This window comes from Lissotriton helveticus, chromosome 8 (genome assembly GCF_964261635.1).
Source record: "Lissotriton helveticus chromosome 8, aLisHel1.1, whole genome shotgun sequence".
NCBI lineage: Eukaryota > Metazoa > Chordata > Amphibia > Caudata > Salamandridae > Lissotriton > Lissotriton helveticus.
The window spans coordinates 1159232968-1159255352 of NC_136069.1; positions in this window are offsets into that span (position 1 = coordinate 1159232968).

The following is a 22385-nucleotide window of genomic DNA, read 5'->3' on the forward strand; positions in this document are numbered from 1 at the left end:
CCATTTTTACAGAGTTTTGCTTACTCAAAAGCTTCAATTTGACCAATTTCAGGCACAGAAATGACTTTAAACACACTTATTTTAGTTTAAGAAGTCATAATACACATCCAACAGTCATTTACAGTCACAAAATTAAACGTTAAAATTTCATCTATATTGACCATTTTGGGAACGTTCAACAGGTCCTTAGTCATCGTTTTTCATAAGAAAATTGATTTTTTGGACTGTACCAAAAATTATTCAAAATGTCAATTAGATCGTACCTCATGTTGAATAACCACTTTTTAAACCCTCACAGTGACCAAAATTGCCATTTTTACAGAGTTTTGCTGACTCAAAAGCTTCAATTTTGACCAATTTCAGGCACAGAAATGACTTTAAACACACTTATTTTAGTTTAAGAAGTCATAATTCACATCCAACAGTCATTTAGAGTCAAAAGATTAAATGTTAAAATTTCATCCATATTGACCATTTTGGGAACGTTCGACAGGTCCGTAGTCATCGTTTTCCATCAGAAAATTGATTTTTTGGACTGTACCAAAAATGATTCAAAATGTCAATTGGATCGTGCCTCATGTTGAATAACCACTTTTTAAACCCTCACAGTGACAAAAATTACCATTTTTACAGAGTTTTGCTGACTCAAAAGCTTCAATTTTGATGAATTTCAGACACAGAAATGACTTTAAACACACTTATTTTAGTTGAAGAAATCATAATTCACATCCAACAGTCATTTAGAGTAAAAAAATTAAATGGTAAAATGTCATCCATATTGACCATTTTGGGAACGTTCGACAGGTCCGGAGTCATCGTTTTCCATCAGAAAATTGATTTTTTGGACTGTACCAAAAATTATTAAAAATGCCAATTGGATCGTGCCTCATGCTGAATGACCACTTTTTAAACCCTCACAGTGACCAAAATTGCCATTTTTATAGAGTTTTGCTGACTCAAAAGCTTCAATTTTGACCAATTTCAGACACAGAAATGACTTTAAACACACTTATTTTAGTTGAAGAAGTCATAATTCACATCCAACAGTCATTTACAGTCAAAAAACTTAAATGTTAAAATTTCATCCATATTGACCATTTTGGGAACGTTCGACAGGTCCGGAGTCATCGTTTTCCATCAGAAAATAGATTTTTTGGACTGTACCAAAAATTATTAAAAATGACAATTGGATCGTGCCTTATGCTGAATAACCACTTTTTAACCCCTCACAGTGACCAAAATTGCCATTTTTATAGAGTTTTGCTGACTCAAAAGCTTAAATTTTGACCAATTTCAGACACAGAAATGACTTTAAACACACTTATTTTAGTTGAAGAAGTCATAATTCACATCCAACAGTCATTTACAGTCAAAAAACTTAAATGTTAAAATTTCATCCATATTGACCATTTTGGGAACGTTCGACAGGTCCGGAGTCATCGTTTTCCATCAGAAAATTGATTTTTTGGACTGTACCAAAAATTATTCAAAATGTCAATTAGATCATACCTCATGTTGAATAACCACTTTTTAAACCCTCACAGTGACCAAAATTGCCATTTTTACAGAGTTTTGCTGACTCAAAAGCTTCAATTTTGACCAATTTCAGGCACAGAAATGACTTTAAACACACTTAGTTTAGTTTTAGAAGTCATAATTCACATCCAACAGTCATTTAGAGTCAAAAGATTAATGTTAAAATTTCATCCATATTGACCATTTTGGGAACGTTCGACAGATCCGGAGTCATCGTTTTCCATCAGAAAATTGATTTTTTGGACTGTACCAAAAATTATTAAAAATGCCAATTGGATCGTGCCTCATGCTGAATAACCACTTTTTAAACCCTCACAGTGACCAAAATTGACATTTTTACAGAGTTTTGCTGACTCAAAAGCTTCAATTTTGACCAATTTCAGGCACAGAAATTACTTTAAACACACTTATTTTACTTAAAGAAGTCATAATTCACATCCAACAATCATTTACAGTCAAAAAATTAAACGTTAAAATTTCATCCATATTGACCATTTTGGGAACATTCGACAGGTCCGGAGTCATCGTTTTTCATCAAAAAATTGATTTTTTGGACTGTACCAAAAATGATTCTAAATGTCAATTGGATCGTGCCTCATGTTGAATATCCACTTTTTAAACCCTCACAGTGACAAAAATTACCATTTTTACAGAGTTTTGCTTACTCAAAAGCTTCAATTTTGACCAATTTCAGGCACAGAAATGACTTTAAACACACTTATTTTAGTTGAAAAAGTCATAATATACATCCAACAGTCATTTACAGTCAAAAAATTAAACGTTAAAATTTCATCCATATTGACCATTTTGGGAACGTTCGACAGGTCCGGAGTCATCGTTTTTCATCAGAAAATTGATTTTTTGGACTGTACCAAAAATGATTCAAAATGTCAATTGGATTGGGCCTCATGTTGAATAACCAATTTGTATACCATCACAGTGACCAAAATTGCCATTTTTACAGAGTTTTGCTGACTCAAAAGCTTCAATTTTGACCAATTTCAGACACAGAAATGACTTTAAACACACTTATTTTAGTTGAAGAAGTCATAATTCACATCCAACAGTCATTTACAGTCAAAAAACTTAAATGTTAAAATTTCATCCATATTGACCATTTTGGGAACGTTCGACAGGTCCGGAGTCATCGTTTTCCATCAGAAAATTGATTTTTTGGACTGTACCAAAAATTATTCAAAATGTCAATTAGATCATACCTCATGTTGAATAACCACTTTTTAAACCCTCACAGTGACCAAAATTGCCATTTTTACAGTTTTGCTGACTCAAAAGCTTCAATTTTGACCAATTTCAGGCACAGAAATGACTTTAAACACACTTAGTTTAGTTTTAGAAGTCATAATTCACATCCAACAGTCATTTAGAGTCAAAAGATTAATGTTAAAATTTCATCCATATTGACCATTTTGGGAACGTTCGACAGATCCGGAGTCATCGTTTTCCATCAGAAAATTGATTTTTTGGACTGTACCAAAAATTATTAAAAATGCCAATTGGATCGTGCCTCATGCTGAATAACCACTTTTTAAACCCTCACAGTGACCAAAATTGCCATTTTTATAGAGTTTTGCTGACTCAAAAGCTTCAATTTTGACCAATTTCAGACACAGAAATGACTTTAAACACACTTATTTTAGTTGAAGAAGTCATAATTCACATCCAACAGTCATTTACAGTCAAAAAACTTAAATGTTAAAATTTCATCCATATTGACCATTTTGGGAACGTTCGACAGGTCCGGAGTCATCGTTTTCCATCAGAAAATAGATTTTTTGGACTGTACCAAAAATTATTAAAAATGACAATTGGATCGTGCCTTATGCTGAATAACCACTTTTTAACCCCTCACAGTGACCAAAATTGCCATTTTTATAGAGTTTTGCTGACTCAAAAGCTTCAATTTTGACCAATTTCAGACACAGAAATGACTTTAAACACACTTATTTTAGTTGAAGAAGTCATAATTCACATCCAACAGTCATTTACAGTCAAAAAACTTAAATGTTAAAATTTCATCCATATTGACCATTTTGGGAACGTTCGACAGGTCCGGAGTCATCGTTTTCCATCAGAAAATTGATTTTTTGGACTGTACCAAAAATTATTCAAAATGTCAATTAGATCATACCTCATGTTGAATAACCACTTTTTAAACCCTCACAGTGACCAAAATTGACATTTTTACAGAGTTTTGCTGACTCAAAAGCTTCAATTTTGACCAATTTCAGGCACAGAAATTACTTTAAACACACTTATTTTACTTAAAGAAGTCATAATTCACATCCAACAATCATTTACAGTCAAAAAATTAAACGTTAACATTTCATCCATATTGACCATTTTGGGAACATTCGACAGGTCTGGAGTCATCGTTTTTCATCAAAAAATTGATTTTTTGGACTGTACCAAAAATGATTCAAAATGTCAATTGGATCGTGCCTCATGTTGAATATCCACTTTTTAAACCCTCACAGTGACAAAAATTACCATTTTTACAGAGTTTTGCTTACTCAAAAGCTTCAATTTTGACCAATTTCAGGCACAGAAATGACTTTAAACACTCTTATTTTAGTTGAAAAAGTCATAATACACATCCAACAGTCATTTAGAGTCAAAAGATTAATGTTAAAATTTCATCCATATTGACCATTTTGGGAACGTTCGACAGATCCGGAGTCATCGTTTTTGATCAGAAAATTGATTTTTTGGACTGTACCAAAAATTATTAAAAATGCCAATTGGATCGTGCCTCATGCTGAATAACCACTTTTTAAACCCTCACAGTGACCAAAATTGACATTTTTACAGAGTTTTGCTGACTCAAAAGCTTCAATTTTGACCAATTTCAGGCACAGAAATTACTTTAAACACACTTATTTTACTTAAAGAAGTCATAATTCACATCCAACAATCATTTACAGTCAAAAAATTAAACGTTAAAATTTCATCCATATTGACCATTTTGGGAACATTCGACAGGTCCGGAGTCATCGTTTTTCATCAGAAAACTGATTTTTTGGACTGTACCAAAAATGATTCAAAATGTCAATTGGATCGTGCCTCATGTTGAATATCCACTTTTTAAACCCTCACAGTGACAAAAATTACCATTTTTACAGAGTTTTGCTTACTCAAAAAGCTTCAATTTTGGCCAATTTCAGGCACAGAAATGACTTTAAACACACTTATTTTAGTTGAAAAAGTCATAATATACATCCAACAGTCATTTACAGTCAAAAAATTAAACGTTAAAATTTCATCCATATTGACCATTTTGGGAACGTTCGACAGGTCCGGAGTCATTGTTTTTCATCAGAAAATTGATTTTTTGGACTGTACCAAATATGATTCAAAATGTCAATTGGATCGTGCCTCATGTTGAATAACCACTTTTTAAACCCTCACAGTGACCAAAATTGCCATTTTTATAGAGTTTTGCTGACTCAAAAGCTTCAATTTTGACCAATTTCAGACACAGAAATGACTTTAAACACACTTATTTTAGTTGAAGAAATCATAATTCACATCCAACAGTCATTTAGAGTAAAAAAATTAAATGGTAAAATGTCATCCATATTGACCATTTTGGGAACGTTCGACAGGTCCGGAGTCATCGTTTTCCATCAGAAAATAGATTTTTTGGACTGTACCAAAAATTATTAAAAATGACAATTGGATCGTGCCTTATGCTGAATAACCACTTTTTAACCCCTCACAGTGACCAAAATTGCCATTTTTATAGAGTTTTGTTGACTCAAAAGCTTCAATTTTGACCAATTTCAGACACAGAAATGACTTTAAACACACTTATTTTAGTTGGAGAAGTCATAATTCACATCCAACAGTCATTTACAGTCAAAAAACTTAAATGTTAAAATTTCATCCATATTGACCATTTTGGGAACGTTCGAAAGTCCGGAGTCATCGTTTTTTATCAGAAAATTGATTTTTTGGACTGTACCAAAAAGGATTCAAAATGTCAATTGGATTGTGCCTCATGTTTAATAACCACTTTTTAAACCCTCACAGTGACAAAAATTGCCATTTTTACAGAGTTTTGCTTACTCAAAGCTTCAATTTGACCAATTTCAGGCACAGAAATGACTTTAAACACTCTTATTTTAGTTGAAAATGTCATAATACACATCCAACAGTCATTTACAGTCACAAAATTAAATGTTAAAATTTCATCCATATTGACCATTTTGGGAACGTTCAACAGGTCCTTAGTCATCGTTTTCCATCAGAAAATTGATTTTTTGGACTGTACCAAAAATGATTCAAAATGTCAATTGGATCGTGCCTCATGTTGAATAACCACTTTTTAAACCCTCACAGTGACCAAAATTGACATTTTTACAGAGTTTTGCTCACTCAAAACCTTCAATTTTGACCAATTTCAGGCACAGAAATAACTTTAAACACACTTATTTTAGTTGAAGAAGTCATAATTCACATCCAACTGTCATTTAGAGTCAAAAAATGAAATGTTAAAATTTCATCCATATTGACCATTTTGGGAATGTTCGACAGGTCAGGAGTCATCGTTTTCTATCAGAAAATTGATTTTTTGGACTGTTCAAAAAATTATTCAAAATGTCAATTAGATCGTGCCTCATGTTGAATAACCACTTTTTAAATCCTCACAGTGACCAAAGTTGCCATTTTTACAGAGTTTTGCTGACTCAAAAGCTTCAATTTTGACCAATTTCAGGCACAGAAATGACTTTAAACACACTTATTTTAGTTTTAGAAGTCATAATTCAGATCCAACAGTCATTTAGAGTCAAAAGATTAAATGTTAAAATTTCATCCATATTGACCATTTTGGGAACGTTCGACAGGTCCGGAGTCATCGTTTTCATCAGAAAATTGATTTTTTGGACTGTACGAAAAATTATTAAAAATGCCAATTGGATCGTGCCTCATGTTGAATATCCACTTTTTAAACCCTCACAGTGACAAAAATTACCATTTTTACAGAGTTTTGCTTACTCAAAAGCTTCAATTTTGACCAATTTCAGGCACAGAAATGACTTTAAACACACTTATTTTACTTAAAGAAGTCATAATTCACATCCAACAATCATTTACAGTCAAAAAATTAAACGTTAACATTTCATCCATATTGACCATTTTGGGAACATTCGACAGGTCCGGAGTCATCGTTTTTCATCAAAAAATTGATTTTTTGGACTGTACCAAAAATGATTCAAAATGTCAATTGGATCGTGCCTCATGTTGAATATCCACTTTTTAAACCCTCACAGTGACAAAAATTACCATTTTTACAGAGTTTTGCTTACTCAAATGCTTCAATTTTGACCAATTTCAGGTACAGAAATGACTTTAAACACACTTATTTTAGTTGAAAAAGTCATAATATACATCCAACAGTCAATTACAGTCAAAAAATTAAACGTTAAAATTTCATCCATATTGACCATTTTGGGAACGTTCGACAGGTAGTCATCGTTTTTCATCAGAAAATTGATTTTTTGGACTGTACCAAAAATGATTCAAAATGTCAATTGGATCGTGCCTCATGTTGAATAACCAATTTGTATACCCTCACAGTGACCAAAATTGCCATTTTTACAGAGTTTTGCTGACTCAAAAGCTTCAATTTTGACCAATTTCAGACACAGAAATGACTTTAAACACACTTATTTTAGTTGAAGAAATCATAATTCACATCCAACAGTCATTTAGAGTAAAAAAATTAAATGGTAAAATGTCATCCATATTGACCATTTTGGGAACGTTCGACAGGTGCGGAGTCATCGTTTTCCATCAGAAAATAGATTTTTTGGACTGTACCAAAAATTATTAAAAATGACAATTGGATCGTGCCTTATGCTGAATAACCACTTTTTAACCCCTCACAGTGACCAAAATTGCCATTTTTATAGAGTTTTGCTGACTCAAAAGCTTCAATTTTGACCAATTTCAGACACAGAAATGACTTTAAACACACTTATTTTAGTTGAAGAAGTCATAATTCACATCCAACAGTCATTTACAGTCAAAAAACTTAAATGTTAAAATTTCATCCAGATTGACCATTTTGGGAACGTTCGAAAGGTCCGGAGTCATCGTTTTTCATCAGAAAATTGATTTTTTGGACTGTACAAAAAGGATTCAAAATGTCATGGATTGTGCCTCATGTTTAATGACCACTTTTTAAACCCTCACAGTGACAAAAATTTCCATTTTTACAGAGTTTTGCTTACTCAAAAGCTTCAATTTTGACCAATTTCAGGCACAGAAATGACTTTAAACACACTTATTTTAGTTGAAAAAGTCATAATATACATCCAACAGTCATTTACAGTCAAAAAATTAAACGTTAAAATTTCATCCATATTGACCATTTTGGGAACGTTCGACAGGTCCGGAGTCATCGTTTTTCATCAGAAAATTGATTTTTTGGACTGTACCAAAAATTATTCAAAATGTCAATTGGATCGTGCCTCATGTTGAATAACCACTTTTTAAACCCTCACAGTGACCAAAATTGCCATTTTTATAGAGTTTTGCTGACTCAAAAGCTTCAATTTTGACCAATTTCAGACACAGAAATGACTTTAAACACACTTATTTTAGTTGAAGAAATCATAATTCACATCCAACAGTCATTTAGAGTAAAAAAATTAAATGGTAAAATGTCATCCATATTGACCATTTTGGGAACGTTCGACAGGTCCGGAGTCATCGTTTTCCATCAGAAAATAGATTTTTTGGACTGTACCAAAAATTATTAAAAATGACAATTGGATTGTGCCTTATGCTGAATAACCACTTTTTAACCCCTCACAGTGACCAAAATTGCCATTTTTATAGAGTTTTGCTGACTCAAAAGCTTCAATTTTGACCAATTTCAGACACAGAAATGACTTTAAACACACTTATTTTAGTTGAAGAAGTCATAATTCACATCCAACAGTCATTTACAGTCAAAAAACTTAAATGTTAAAATTTCATCCATATTGACCATTTTGGGAACGTTCGAAAGGTCCGGAGTCATCGTTTTTCATCAGAAAATTGATTTTTTGGACTGTACCAAAAATGATTCAAAATGTCAATTGGATCGTGCCTCATGTTGAATAACCACTTTTTAAACCCTCACAGTGACCAAAATTGACATTTTTACAGAGTTTTGCTCACTCAAAACCTTCAATTTTGACCAATTTCAGGCACAGAAATAACTTTAAACACACTTATTTTAGTTGAAGAAGTCATAATTCACATCCAACTGTCATTTAGAGTCAAAAAATGAAATGTTAAAATTTCATCCATATTGACCATTTTGGGAATGTTCGACAGGTCAGGAGTCATCGTTTTCCATCAGAAAATTGATTTTTTGGACAGTACACAAAATTATTCAAAATGTCAATTGGATCGTGCCTCATGTTGAATAACCACTTTTTAAACCCTCACAGTGACCAAAATTGCCAATTTTACAGAGTTTTGCTGACTCAAAAGCTTCAATTTTGACCAATTTCAGACACAGAAATGACTTTAAACACACTTATTTTAGTTGAAGTAGTCATAATATACATCCAACAGTCATTTACAGTCAAAAAATTAAACGTTAAAATTTCATCCATATTGACCATTTTGGGAACGTTCGACAGGTCCGGAGTCATCGTTTTTCATCAGAAAATTGATTTTTTGGACTGTACCAAAAATGATTCAAAATGTCAATTGGATCGTGCCTCATGTTGAATAACCACTTTTTAAACCCTCACAGTGACCAAAATTGCCATTTTTATAGAGTTTTGCTGACTCAAAAGCTTCAATTTTGACCAATTTCAGACACAGATATGACTTTAAACACACTTATTTTAGTTGAAGAAATCATAATTCACATCCAACAGTCATTTAGAGTAAAAAAAATTAAATGGTAAAATGTCATCCATATTGACCATTTTGGGAACGTTCGACAGGTCCGGAGTCATCGTTTTCCATCAGAAAATAGATTTTTTGGACTGTACCAAAAATTATTTAAAATGACAATTGGATCGTGCCTTATGCTGAATAACCACTTTTTAACCCCTCACAGTGACCAAAATTGCCATTTTTATAGAGTTTTGCTGACTGAAAAGATTCAATTTTGACCAATTTCAGACACAGAAATGACTTTAAACACACTTATTTTAGTTGAAGAAGTCATAATTCACATCCAACAGTCATTTACAGTCAAAAAACTTAAATGTTAAAATGTCATCCATATTGACCATTTTGGGAACGTTCGATAGGTCCGGAGTCATCGTTTTTCATCAGAAAATTGATTTTTTGGACTGTACCAAAAAGGATTCAAAATGTCAATTGGATTGTGCCTCATGTTTAATAACCACTTTTTAAACACTCACAGTGACAAAAATAGCCATTTTTACAGAGTTTTGCTAACTCAAAAGCTTCAATTTTGACCAATTTCAGGCACAGAAATGACTTTAAACACACTTAGTTTAGTTTTAGAAGTCATAATTCACATCCAACAGTCATTTAGAGTCAAAAGATTAAATGTTAAAATTTCATCCATATTGACCATTTTGGGAACGTTCGACAGATCCGGAGTCATCGTTTTCCATCAGAAAATTGATTTTTTGGACTGTACCAAAAATGATTCAAAATGTCAATTGGATCGTGCCTCATGTTGAATAACCACTTTTTAAACCCTCACAGTGACCAAAATTGACATTTTTACAGAGTTTTGCTCACTCAAAACCTTCAATTTTGACCAATTTCAGGCACAGAAATAACTTTAAACACACTTATTTTAGTTGAAGGAGTCATAATTCACATCCAACTGTCATTTAGAGTCAAAAAATGAAATGTTAAAATTTCATCCATATTGACCATTTTGGGAATGTTCGACAGGTCAGGAGTCATCGTTTTCCATCAGAAAATTGATTTTTTGGACAGTACCAAAAATTATTCAAAATGTCAATTGGATCGTGCCTCATGTTGAATAACCACTTTTTAAACCCTCACAGTGACCAAAATTGCCAATTTTACAGAGTTTTGCTGACTCAAAAGCTTCAATTTTGACCAATTTCAGACACAGATATGACTTTAAACACACTTATTTTAGTTGAAGAAGTCATAATTCACAACCAACAGTCATTTAGAGTAAAAAAATTAAATTGTAAAATGTCATCCATATTGACCATTTTGGGAATGTTCGACATGTCCGGAGTCATCGTTTTTCATCAGAAAATTGATTTTTTGGACAGTTCAAAAAATTATTCAAAATGTCAATTAGATCGTGCCTCATGTTGAATAACCACTTTTTAAACCCTCACAGTGACCAAAATTGCCATTTTTATAGAGTTTTTCTGACTCAAAAGCTTCAATTTTGACCAATTTCAGACACAGAAATGACTTTAAACACACTTATTTTAGTTGAAGAAGTCATAATTCACACCCAACAGTCATTTAGAGTAAAAAATGAAATGTTAAAATTTCATCCATATTGACCATTTTGGGAACGTTCGAAAGGTCCGGAGTCATCGTTTTTCATCAGAAAATTGATATTTTGGAATGAACCAAAAATGATTCAAAATGTCAATTGGATCGTGCCTCATGTTGAATAACCACTTTTTAAACCCTCACAGTGACCAAAATTGCCATTTTTATAGAGTTTTGCTTACTCAAAAGCTTCAATTTTGACCAATTTCAGGCACAGAAATGACTTTAAACACTCTTATTTTAGTTGAAAAAGTCATAATACACATCCAACAGTCATTTAGAGTAAAAAAATTAAATGGTAAAATGTCATCCATATTGACCATTTTGGGAACGTTCGACAGGTCCGGAGTCATCGTTTTCCATCAGAAAATAGATTTTTTGGACTGTACCAAAAATTATTAAAAATGCCAATTGGATCGTGCCTTATGCTGAACAAAATTGCCATTTTTACAGAGTTTTGCTTACTCAAAAGCTTTAATTTTGACCAATTTCAGGCACAGAAATGACTTTAAACACTCTTATTTTAGTTGAAAAAGTCATAATACACATCCAACAGTCATTTACAGTCACAAAATTAAACGTTAAAATGTCATCCATATTGACTATTTTGGGAAAGTTTGACAGGTCCGGAGTCATCGTTTTTCATCAGAAAATTGATTTTTTGGACTGTTCAAAAAATTATTCAAAATGTAATTTGGATCGTGCCTTATGTTGAATAACCACTTTTTAAACCCTCACAGTGACCAAAATTGCCATTTTTACAGAGTTTTTCTGACTCAAAAGCTTACATTTTGACCAATTTCAGGCACAGAAATGACTTTAAACACACCTATTTTAGTTGAAGAAGTCATAATTCACATCCAACAGTCATTTAGAGTCAAAATATTAAATGTTAAAATTTCATCCATATTGACCATTTTGGGAACGTTCGACAGGTCGTTTTTCATCAGATAATAGATTTTTTGGACTGTACCAAAAATGATTCAAAATGTCAATTGGATCGTGCCTCATGCTGAATAACCACTTTTTAAACCCTCACAGTGACCAAAATTGCCATTTTTACAGAGTTTTGCTGACTCAAAAGCTTCAATTTTGACCAATTTCAGGCACAGAAATGACTTTAAACACACTTATTTTAAGTTGAAGAAGTCATAATTCACATCCAACAGTCATTTAGAGTCAAAATATTAAATGTTAAAATTTCATCCATATTGACCATTTTGGGAACGTTCGACAGGTCCGGAGTTATCGTTTTTCATCAGAAAATTGATTTTTTGGACCTTACCAGAAATTCTTCAAAATGTCAATTGGATCGTGCCTCATGTTGAATAACCACTTTTTAAACCCTCACAGTGACCAAAATTGCCATTTTTACAGAGTTTTGCTGACTCAAAACCTTCAATTTTGACCAATTTCAGGCACAGAAATGACTTTAAACACACTTATTTTAGTTGAAGAAGTCATAATTCACATCCAACAGTCATTTAGAGTCAAAAAATGAAATGTCAAAATTTCATCCATATTGACCATTTTGGGAACGTTCGACAGGTCCGGAGTCATCGTTTTTCTTCAGAAAATTGATTTTTTGGACTGTACCAAAAATGATTCAAAATGTCTCTTGGATCGTGCCTCATTTTGAATAACCACTTTTTAAACCCTCACAGTGACCAAAATTGCCATTTTTACAGAGTTTTGCTGACTCAAAAGCTTCAATTTTGACCAATTTCAGGCACAGAAATGACTTTAAACACACTTATTTTAGTTGAAGAAGTCATAATTCACATCCAACAGGCATTTACAGTCAAAAAAATTAAATGTTAAAATTTCATCCATATTGACCATTTTGAGAACGTTCGAAAGGTCCGGAGTCATCGTTTTTCATCAGAAAATTGAGTTTTTTGGACTGTACCAAAAATGATTCAAAATGTCAATTGGATCGTGCCTCATGTTGAATAACAACTTTTTAAACCCTCACAGTGACCAAAATTGCCATTTTTACAGAGTTTTGCTGACTCAAAAGCTTCAATTTTGACCAATTTCAGACACAGAAATGACTTTAAACACACTTATTTTAGTTGAAGAAGTCATAATTCACATCCAACAGTCATTTAGAGTAAAAAAATTTAAATGGTAAAATGTCATCCATATTGACCATTTTGGTGAACGTTCGACAGGTCCGGAGTCATCGTTTTCCATCAGAAAATTGATTTTTTGGACTGTACCAAAAATTATTAAAAATGCCAATTGGATTGTGCCTAATGCTGAATAACCACTTTTTAAACCCTCACAGTGACCAAAATTGCCATTTTTATAGAGTTTTGCTTACTCAAAAGCTTCAATTTTTACCAATTTCAGGCACAGAAATGACTTTAAACACACTTTTTTTTTAGTTGAAAAGGTCATAATACACATCCAACAGTCATTTACAGTCAAAAAATGCAATGCTAGAATTTCAACCATATTGACCATTTTGGGAACGTTCGACAGGTCCGGAGTCATCGTTTTTCATCAGAAAATTGATTTTTTGGACAGTACCAGAAATTATTCAAAATGTCAATTGGATTGTGCCTCATGTTTAATAACCACTTTTTAAACCCTCACAGTGACAAAAATTGCCATTTTTACAGAGTTTTGCTTACTCAAAAGTTTCAATTTTGACCAATTTCAGGCACAGAAATGACTTTAAACACTCTTATTTTAGTTGAAAAAGTCATAATACACATCCAACAGTCATTTACAGTCACAAAATTAAACGTTAAAATTTCATCCATATTGACCATTTTGGGAACGTTCAACAGGTCCTTAGTCATCGTTTTTCATAAGAAAATTGATTTTTTGGACTGTACCAAAAATTATTCAAAATGTCAATTGGATCGTGCCTCATGTTGAATAACCACTTTTTAAACCCTCACAGTGACGAAAATTGCCAATTTTTACAGAGTTTTGCTGACTCAAAAGCTTCAATTTTGACCAATTTCAGACACAGAAATGACTTTAAACACACGTATTTTAGTTGAAGAAGTCATAATTCACATCGAACGGTCATTTAGAGTAAAAAAAATTTAAATGGTAAAATGTCATCCATATTGACCATTTTGGGAACGTTCGACAGGTCCGGAGTCATCGTTTTCCATCAGAAAATTGATTTTTTGGACTGTACCAAAAATTATTAAAAATGCCAATTGGATTGTGCCTTATGCTGAATAACCACTTTTTAAACCCTCACAGTGACCAAAATTGCCATTTTTATAGAGTTTTGCTTACTCAAAAGCTTCAATTTTTACCAATTTCAGGCACAGAAATGACTTTAAACACACTTTTTTTTTAGTTGAAAAAGTCATAATACACATCCAACAGTCATTTACAGTCAAAAAATGCAATGCTAAAATTTCAACCATATTGACCATTTTGGGAATGTTCGACAGTCCGGAGTCATAGTTTTTCATCAGAAAATTGATTTTTTGGACTGTACCAGAAATTATTCAAAATGTCAATTGGATTGTGCCTCATGTTTAATAACCACTTTTTAAACCCTCAAAGTGACAAAAATTGCCATTTTTACAGAGTTTTGCTTACTCAAAAGCTTCAATTTTGACCAATTTCAGGCACAGAAATGACTTTAAACACTCTTATTTTAGTTGAAAAAGTCATAATACACATCCAACAGTCATTTACAGTCACAAAATTAAACGTTAGAATTTCATCCATATTGACCATTTTGGGAACGTTCAACAGGTCCTTAGTCATCGTTTTTCATAAGAAAATTGATTTTTTGGACTGTACCAAAAATTATTCAAAATGTCAATTAGATCGTACCTCATGTTGAATAACCACTTTTTAAACCCTTACAGTGACCAAAATTGCCATTTTTACAGAGTTTTGCTGACTCAAAAGCTTCAATTTTGACCAATTTCAGGCACAGAAATGACTTTAAACACACTTATTTTAGTTTTAGAAGTCATAATTCACATCCAACAGTCATTTAGAGTCAAAAGATTAAATGTTAAAATTTCATCCATATTGACCATTTTGGGAACGTTCGACAGGTCGTTTTTCATCAGATAATAGATTTTTTGGACTGTACCAAAAATGATTCAAAATGTCAATTGGATCGTGCCTCATGCTGAATAACCACTTTTTAAACCCTCACAGTGACCAAAATTGCCATTTTTACAGAGTTTTGCTGACTCAAAAGCTTCAATTTTGACCAATTTCAGGCACAGAAATGACTTTAAACACACTTATTTTAAGTTGAAGAAGTCATAATTCACATCCAACAGTCATTTAGAGTCAAAATATTAAATGTTAAAATTTCATCCATATTGACCATTTTGGGAACGTTCGACAGGTCCGGAGTTATCGTTTTTCATCAGAAAATTGATTTTTTGGACCTTACCAGAAATTCTTCAAAATGTCAATTGGATCGTGCCTCATGTTGAATAACCACTTTTTAAACCCTCACAGTGACCAAAATTGCCATTTTTACAGAGTTTTGCTGACTCAAAACCTTCAATTTTGACCAATTTCAGGCACAGAAATGACTTTAAACACACTTATTTTAGTTGAAGAAGTCATAATTCACACCCAACAGTCATTTAGAGTAAAAAATGAAATGTTAAAATTTCATCCATATTGACCATTTTGGGAACGTTCGACAGGACCGGAGTCATCGTTTTTCATCAGAAAATTGATATTTTGGAATGAACCAAAAATGATTCAAAATGTCAATTGGATCGTGCCTCATGTTGAATAACCACTTTTTAAACCCTCACAGTGACCAAAATTGCCATTTTTATAGAGTTTTGCTTACTCAAAAGCTTCAATTTTGACCAATTTCAGGCACAGAAATGACTTTAAACACTCTTATTTTAGTTGAAAAAGTCATAATACACATGCAACAGTCATTTAGAGTAAAAAAATTAAATGGTAAAATGTCATCCATATTGACCATTTTGGGAACGTTCGACAGGTCCGGAGTCATCGTTTTCCATCAGAAAATAGATTTTTTGGACTGTACCAAAAATTATTAAAAATGCCAATTGGATCGTGCCTTATGCTGAACAAAATTGCCATTTTTACAGAGTTTTGCTTACTCAAAAGCTCTAATTTTGACCAATTTCAGGCACAGAAATGACTTTAAACACTCTTATTTTAGTTGAAAAAGTCATAATACACATCCAACAGTCATTTACAGTCACAAAATTAAACGTTAAAATGTCATCCATATTGACTATTTTGGGAAAGTTTGACAGGTCCGGAGTCATCGTTTTTCATCAGAAAATTGATTTTTTGGACTGTTCAAAAAATTATTCAAAATGTAATTTGGATCGTGCCTTATGTTGAATAACCACTTTTTAAACCCTCACAGTGACCAAAATTGCCATTTTTACAGAGTTTTTCTGACTCAAAAGCTTACATTTTGACCAATTTCAGGCACAGAAATGACTTTAAACACACCTATTTTAGTTGAAGAAGTCATAATTCACATCCAACAGTCATTTAGAGTCAAAATATTAAATGTTAAAATTTCATCCATATTGACCATTTTGGGAACGTTCGACAGGTCGTTTTTCATCAGATAATAGATTTTTTGGACTGTACCAAAAATGATTCAAAATGTCAATTGGATCGTGCCTCATGCTGAATAACCACTTTTTAAACCCTCACAGTGACCAAAATTGCCATTTTTACAGAGTTTTGCTGACTCAAAAGCTTCAATTTTGACCAATTTCAGGCACAGAAATGACTTTAAACACACTTATTTTAAGTTGAAGAAGTCATAATTCACATCCAACAGTCATTTAGAGTCAAAATATTAAATGTTAAAATTTCATCCATATTGACCATTTTGGGAACGTTCGACAGGTCCGGAGTTATCGTTTTTCATCAGAAAATTGATTTTTTGGACCTTACCAGAAATTCTTCAAAATGTCAATTGGATCGTGCCTCATGTTGAATAACCACTTTTTAAACCCTCACAGTGACCAAAATTGCCATTTTTACAGAGTTTTGCTGACTCAAAACCTTCAATTTTGACCAATTTCAGGCACAGAAATGACTTTAAACACACTTATTTTAGTTGAAGAAGTCATAATTCACATCCAACAGTCATTTAGAGTCAAAAAATGAAATGTCAAAATTTCATCCATATTGACCATTTTGGGAACGTTCGACAGGTCCGGAGTCATCGTTTTTCTTCAGAAAATTGATTTTTTGGACTGTACCAAAAATGATTCAAAATGTCTCTTGGATCGTGCCTCATGTTGAATAACCACTTTTTAAACCCTCACAGTGACCAAAATTGCCATTTTTACAGAGTTTTGCTGACTCAAAAGCTTCAATTTTGACCAATTTCAGGCACAGAAATGACTTTAAACACACTTATTTTAGTTGAAGAAGTCATAATTCACATCCAACAGGCATTTACAGTCAAAAAAATTAAATGTTAAAATTTCATCCATATTGACCATTTTGGGAACGTTCGAAAGGTCCGGAGTCATCGTTTTTCATCAGAAAATTGAGTTTTTTGGACTGTACCAAAAATGATTCAAAATGTCAATTGGATCGTGCCTCATGTTGAATAACAACTTTTTAAACCCTCACAGTGACCAAAATTGCCATTTTTACAGAGTTTTGCTGACTCAAAAGCTTCAATTTTGACCAATTTCAGACACAGAAATGACTTTAAACACACTTATTTTAGTTGAAGAAGTCATAATTCACATCCAACAGTCATTTAGAGTAAAAAAATTTAAATGTCATCCATATTGACCATTTTGGTGAACGTTCGACAGGTCCGGAGTCATCGTTTTCCATCAGAAAATTGATTTTTTGGACTGTACCAAAAATTATTAAAAATGGCAATTGGATTGTGCCTAATGCTGAATAACCACTTTTTAAACCCTCACAGTGACCAAAATTGCCATTTTTATAGAGTTTTGCTTACTCAAAAGCTTCAATTTTTACCAATTTCAGGCACAGAAATGACTTTAAACACACTTTTTTTTAGTTGAAAAGGTCATAATACACATCCAACAGTCATTTACAGTCAAAAAATGCAATGCTAGAATTTCAACCATATTGACCATTTTGGGAACGTTCGACAGGTCCGGAGTCATCGTTTTTCATCAGAAAATTGATTTTTTGGACAGTACCAGAAATTATTCAAAATGTCAATTGGATTGTGCCTCATGTTTAATAACCACTTTTTAAACCCTCACAGTGACAAAAATTGCCATTTTTACAGAGTTTTGCTTACTCAAAAGTTTCAATTTTGACCAATTTCAGGCACAGAAATGACTTTAAACACTCTTATTTTAGTTGAAAAAGTCATAATACACATCCAACAGTCATTTACAGTCACAAAATTAAACGTTAAAATTTCATCCATATTGACCATTTTGGGAACGTTCAACAGGTCCTTAGTCATCGTTTTTCATAAGAAAATTGATTTTTTGGACTGTACCAAAAATTATTCAAAATGTCAATTGGATCGTGCCTCATGTTGAATAACCACTTTTTAAACCCTCACAGTGACGAAAATTGCCAATTTTTACAGAGTTTTGCTGACTCAAAAGCTTCAATTTTGACCAATTTCAGACACAGAAATGACTTTAAACACACGTATTTTAGTTGAAGAAGTCATAATTCACATCGAACGGTCATTTAGAGTAAAAAAAAATTAAATGGTAAAATGTCATCATATTGACCATTTTGGGAACGTTCGACAGGTCCGGAGTCATCGTTTTCCATCAGAAAATTGATTTTTTGGACTGTACCAAAAATTATTAAAAATGCCAATTGGATTGTGCCTTATGCTGAATAACCACTTTTTAAACCCTCACAGTGACCAAAAGTGCCATTTTTATAGAGTTTTGCTTACTCAAAAGCTTCAATTTTTACCAATTTCAGGCACAGAAATGACTTTAAACACACTTTTTTTTTAGTTGAAAAAGTCATAATACACATCCAACAGTCATTTACAGTCAAAAAATGCAATGCTAAAATTTCAACCATATTGACCATTTTGGGAATGTTCGACAGTCCGGAGTCATAGTTTTTCATCAGAAAATTGATTTTTTGGACTGTACCAGAAATTATTCAAAATGTCAATTGGATTGTGCCTAATGTTTAATAACCACTTTTTAAACCCTCAAAGTGACAAAAATTGCCATTTTTACAGAGTTTTGCTTACTCAAAAGCTTCAATTTTGACCAATTTCAGGCACAGAAATGACTTTAAACACTCTTATTTTAGTTGAAAAAGTCATAATACACATCCAACAGTCATTTACAGTCACAAAATTAAACGTTAGAATTTCATCCATATTGACCATTTTGGGAACGTTCAACAGGTCCTTAGTCATCGTTTTTCATAAGAAAATTGATTTTTTGGACTGTACCAAAAATTATGCAAAATGTCAATTAGATCGTACCTCATGTTGAATAACCACTTTTTAAACCCTTACAGTGACCAAAATTGCCATTTTTACAGAGTTTTGCTGACTCAAAAGCTTCAATTTTGACCAATTTCAGGCACAGAAATGACTTTAAACACACTTATTTTAGTTTTAGAAGTCATAATTCACATCCAACAGTCATTTAGAGTCAAAAGATTAAATGTTAAAATTTCATCCATATTGACCATTTTGGGAACGTTCGACAGGTCCGGAGTCATCGTTTTTCATCAGAAAATTGATTTTTTGGACTGTACCAAAAATGATTCAAAATGTCAATTGGATCGTGCCTCATGTTGAATATCCACTTTTTAAACCCTCACAGTGACAAAAATTACCATTTTTACAGAGTTTTGCTTACTCAAAAGCTTCAATTTTGACCAATTTCAGGCACAGAAATGACTTTAAACACACTTATTTTAGTTGAAAAAGTCATAATATACATCCAACAGTCATTTACAGTCAAAAAATTTAACGTTAACATTTCATCCATATTGACCATTTTGGGAACGTTCGACAGGTCCGGAGTCATCGTTTTTCATCAGAAAATTGATTTTTTGGACTGTACCAAAAATGATTCAAAATGTCAATTGGATCGTGCCTCATGTTGAATAACCAATTTGTATACCCTCACAGTGACCAAAATTGCCATTTTTACAGAGTTTTGCTGACTCAAAAGCTTCAATTTTGACGAATTTCAGACACAGAAATGACTTTAAACACACCTATTTTAGTTGAAGAAATCATAATTCACATCCAACAGTCATTTAGAGTAAAAAAATTTTAATGGTAAAATGTTATCCATATTGACCATTTTGGGAACGTTCGACAGGTCCGGAGTCATCGTTTTCCATCAGAAAATAGATTTTTTGGACTGTACCAAAAATTATTAAAAAAGACAATTGGATCGTGCCTTATGCTGAATAACCACTTTTTAACCCCTCACAGTGACCAAAATTGCCATTTTTATAGAGTTTTTCTGACTCAAAAGCTGCAATTTTGACCAATTTCAGACACAGAAATGACTTTAAACACACTTATTTTAGTTGAAGAAGTCATAATTCACATCCAACAGTCATTTACAGTCAAAAAACTTAAATGGTAAAATTTCATCCATATTGACTATTTTGGGAACGTTCGAAAGGTCCGGAGTCATCGTTTTTCATCAGAAAATTGATTTTTTGGACTGTACCAAAAATGATTCAAAATGTCAATTGGATCGTGCCTCATGTTGAATAACCACTTTTTAAACCCTCACAGTGACAAAAATTGCCATTTTTACAGAGTTTTGCTGACTCAAAACCTTCAATTTCGACCAATTTCAGGCACAGAAATGACTTTAAACACACTTATTTTAGTTGAAGAAGTCATAATTCACATCCAACAGTCATTTAGAGTCAAAAAATGAAATGTTAAAATCTCATCCATATTGACCATTTTGGGAACGTTCGACAGGACCGGAGTCATCGTTTTTCATCAGAAGATTGATTTTTTGGACTGTACCAAAAATTATTCAAAATGTCAATTGGATCGTGCCTCATGTTGAATAACCACTTTTTAAACCCTCACAGTGACAAAAATTGCCATTTTTACAGAGTTTTGCTGACTCAAAAGCTTGAATTTTGACCAATTTCAGACACAGAAATGACTTTAAACACACCTATTTTAGTTGAAGAAATCATTATTCACATCCAACAGTCATTTAGAGTAAAAAAATTAAATGGTAAAATGTCATCCATATTGACCATTTTGGGAACGTTCGACAGGTCCGGAGTCATCGTTTTCCATCAGAAAATAGATTTTTTGGACTGTACCAAAAATTATTAAAAATGCCAATTGGATCGTGCCTTATGCTGAATAACCACTTTTTAAACCCTCACAGTGACAAAAATTGCCATTTTTACAGAGTTTTGCTTACTCAAAAGCTTTAATTTTGACCAATTTCAGGCACAGAAATGACTTTAAACACTCTTATTTTAGTTGAAAAAGTCATAATACACATCCAACAGTCATTTAGAGTCAAAAGATTAAATGTTAAAATTTCATCAATATTGACCATTTTGGGAACGTTCGACAGGTCCGGAGTCATCGTTTTCCATCAGAAAATTGATTTTTTGGACTGTACCGAAAATTATTAAAAATGCCAATTGGATCGTGCCTCATGCTGAATAACCACTTTTTAAACCCTCACAGTGACCAAAATTGCCATTTTTATAGAGTTTTGCTTACTCAAAAGCTTCAATTTTGACCAATTTCAGGCACAGAAATGACTTTAAACACTCTTATTTTAGTTGAAAAAGTCATAATACACATCCAACAGTCATTTACAGTCACAAAATTAAACGTTAAAATTTCATCCATATTGACCATTTTGGGAACGTTCAACAGGTCCTTAGTCATCGTTTTTCATAAGAAAATTGATTTTTTGGACTGTACCAAAAATGATTCAAAATGTCAATTAGATCATACCTCATGTTGAATAACCACTTTTTAAACCCTCACAGTGACCAAAATTGCCATTTTTACAGAGTTTTGCTGACTCAAAAGCTTCAATTTTGACCAATTTCAGGCACAGAAATGACTTTAAACACACTTATTTTAGTTGAAGAAGTCATAATTCACATCCAACAGTCATTTACAGTCAAAAAACTTAAATGTTAAAATTTCATCCATATTGACTATTTTGGGAACGTTCGAAAGGTCCGGAGTCATCGTTTTTCATCAGAAAATTGATTTTTTGGACTGTACCAAAAATGATTCAAAATGTCAATTGGATCGTGTCATATGTTGAATAACCACTTTTTAAACCCTCACAGTGACCAAAATTGCCATTTTTATAGAGTTTTTCTGACTCCAAACCTTCAATTTTGACCAATTTCAGGCACAGAAACTTTAAACA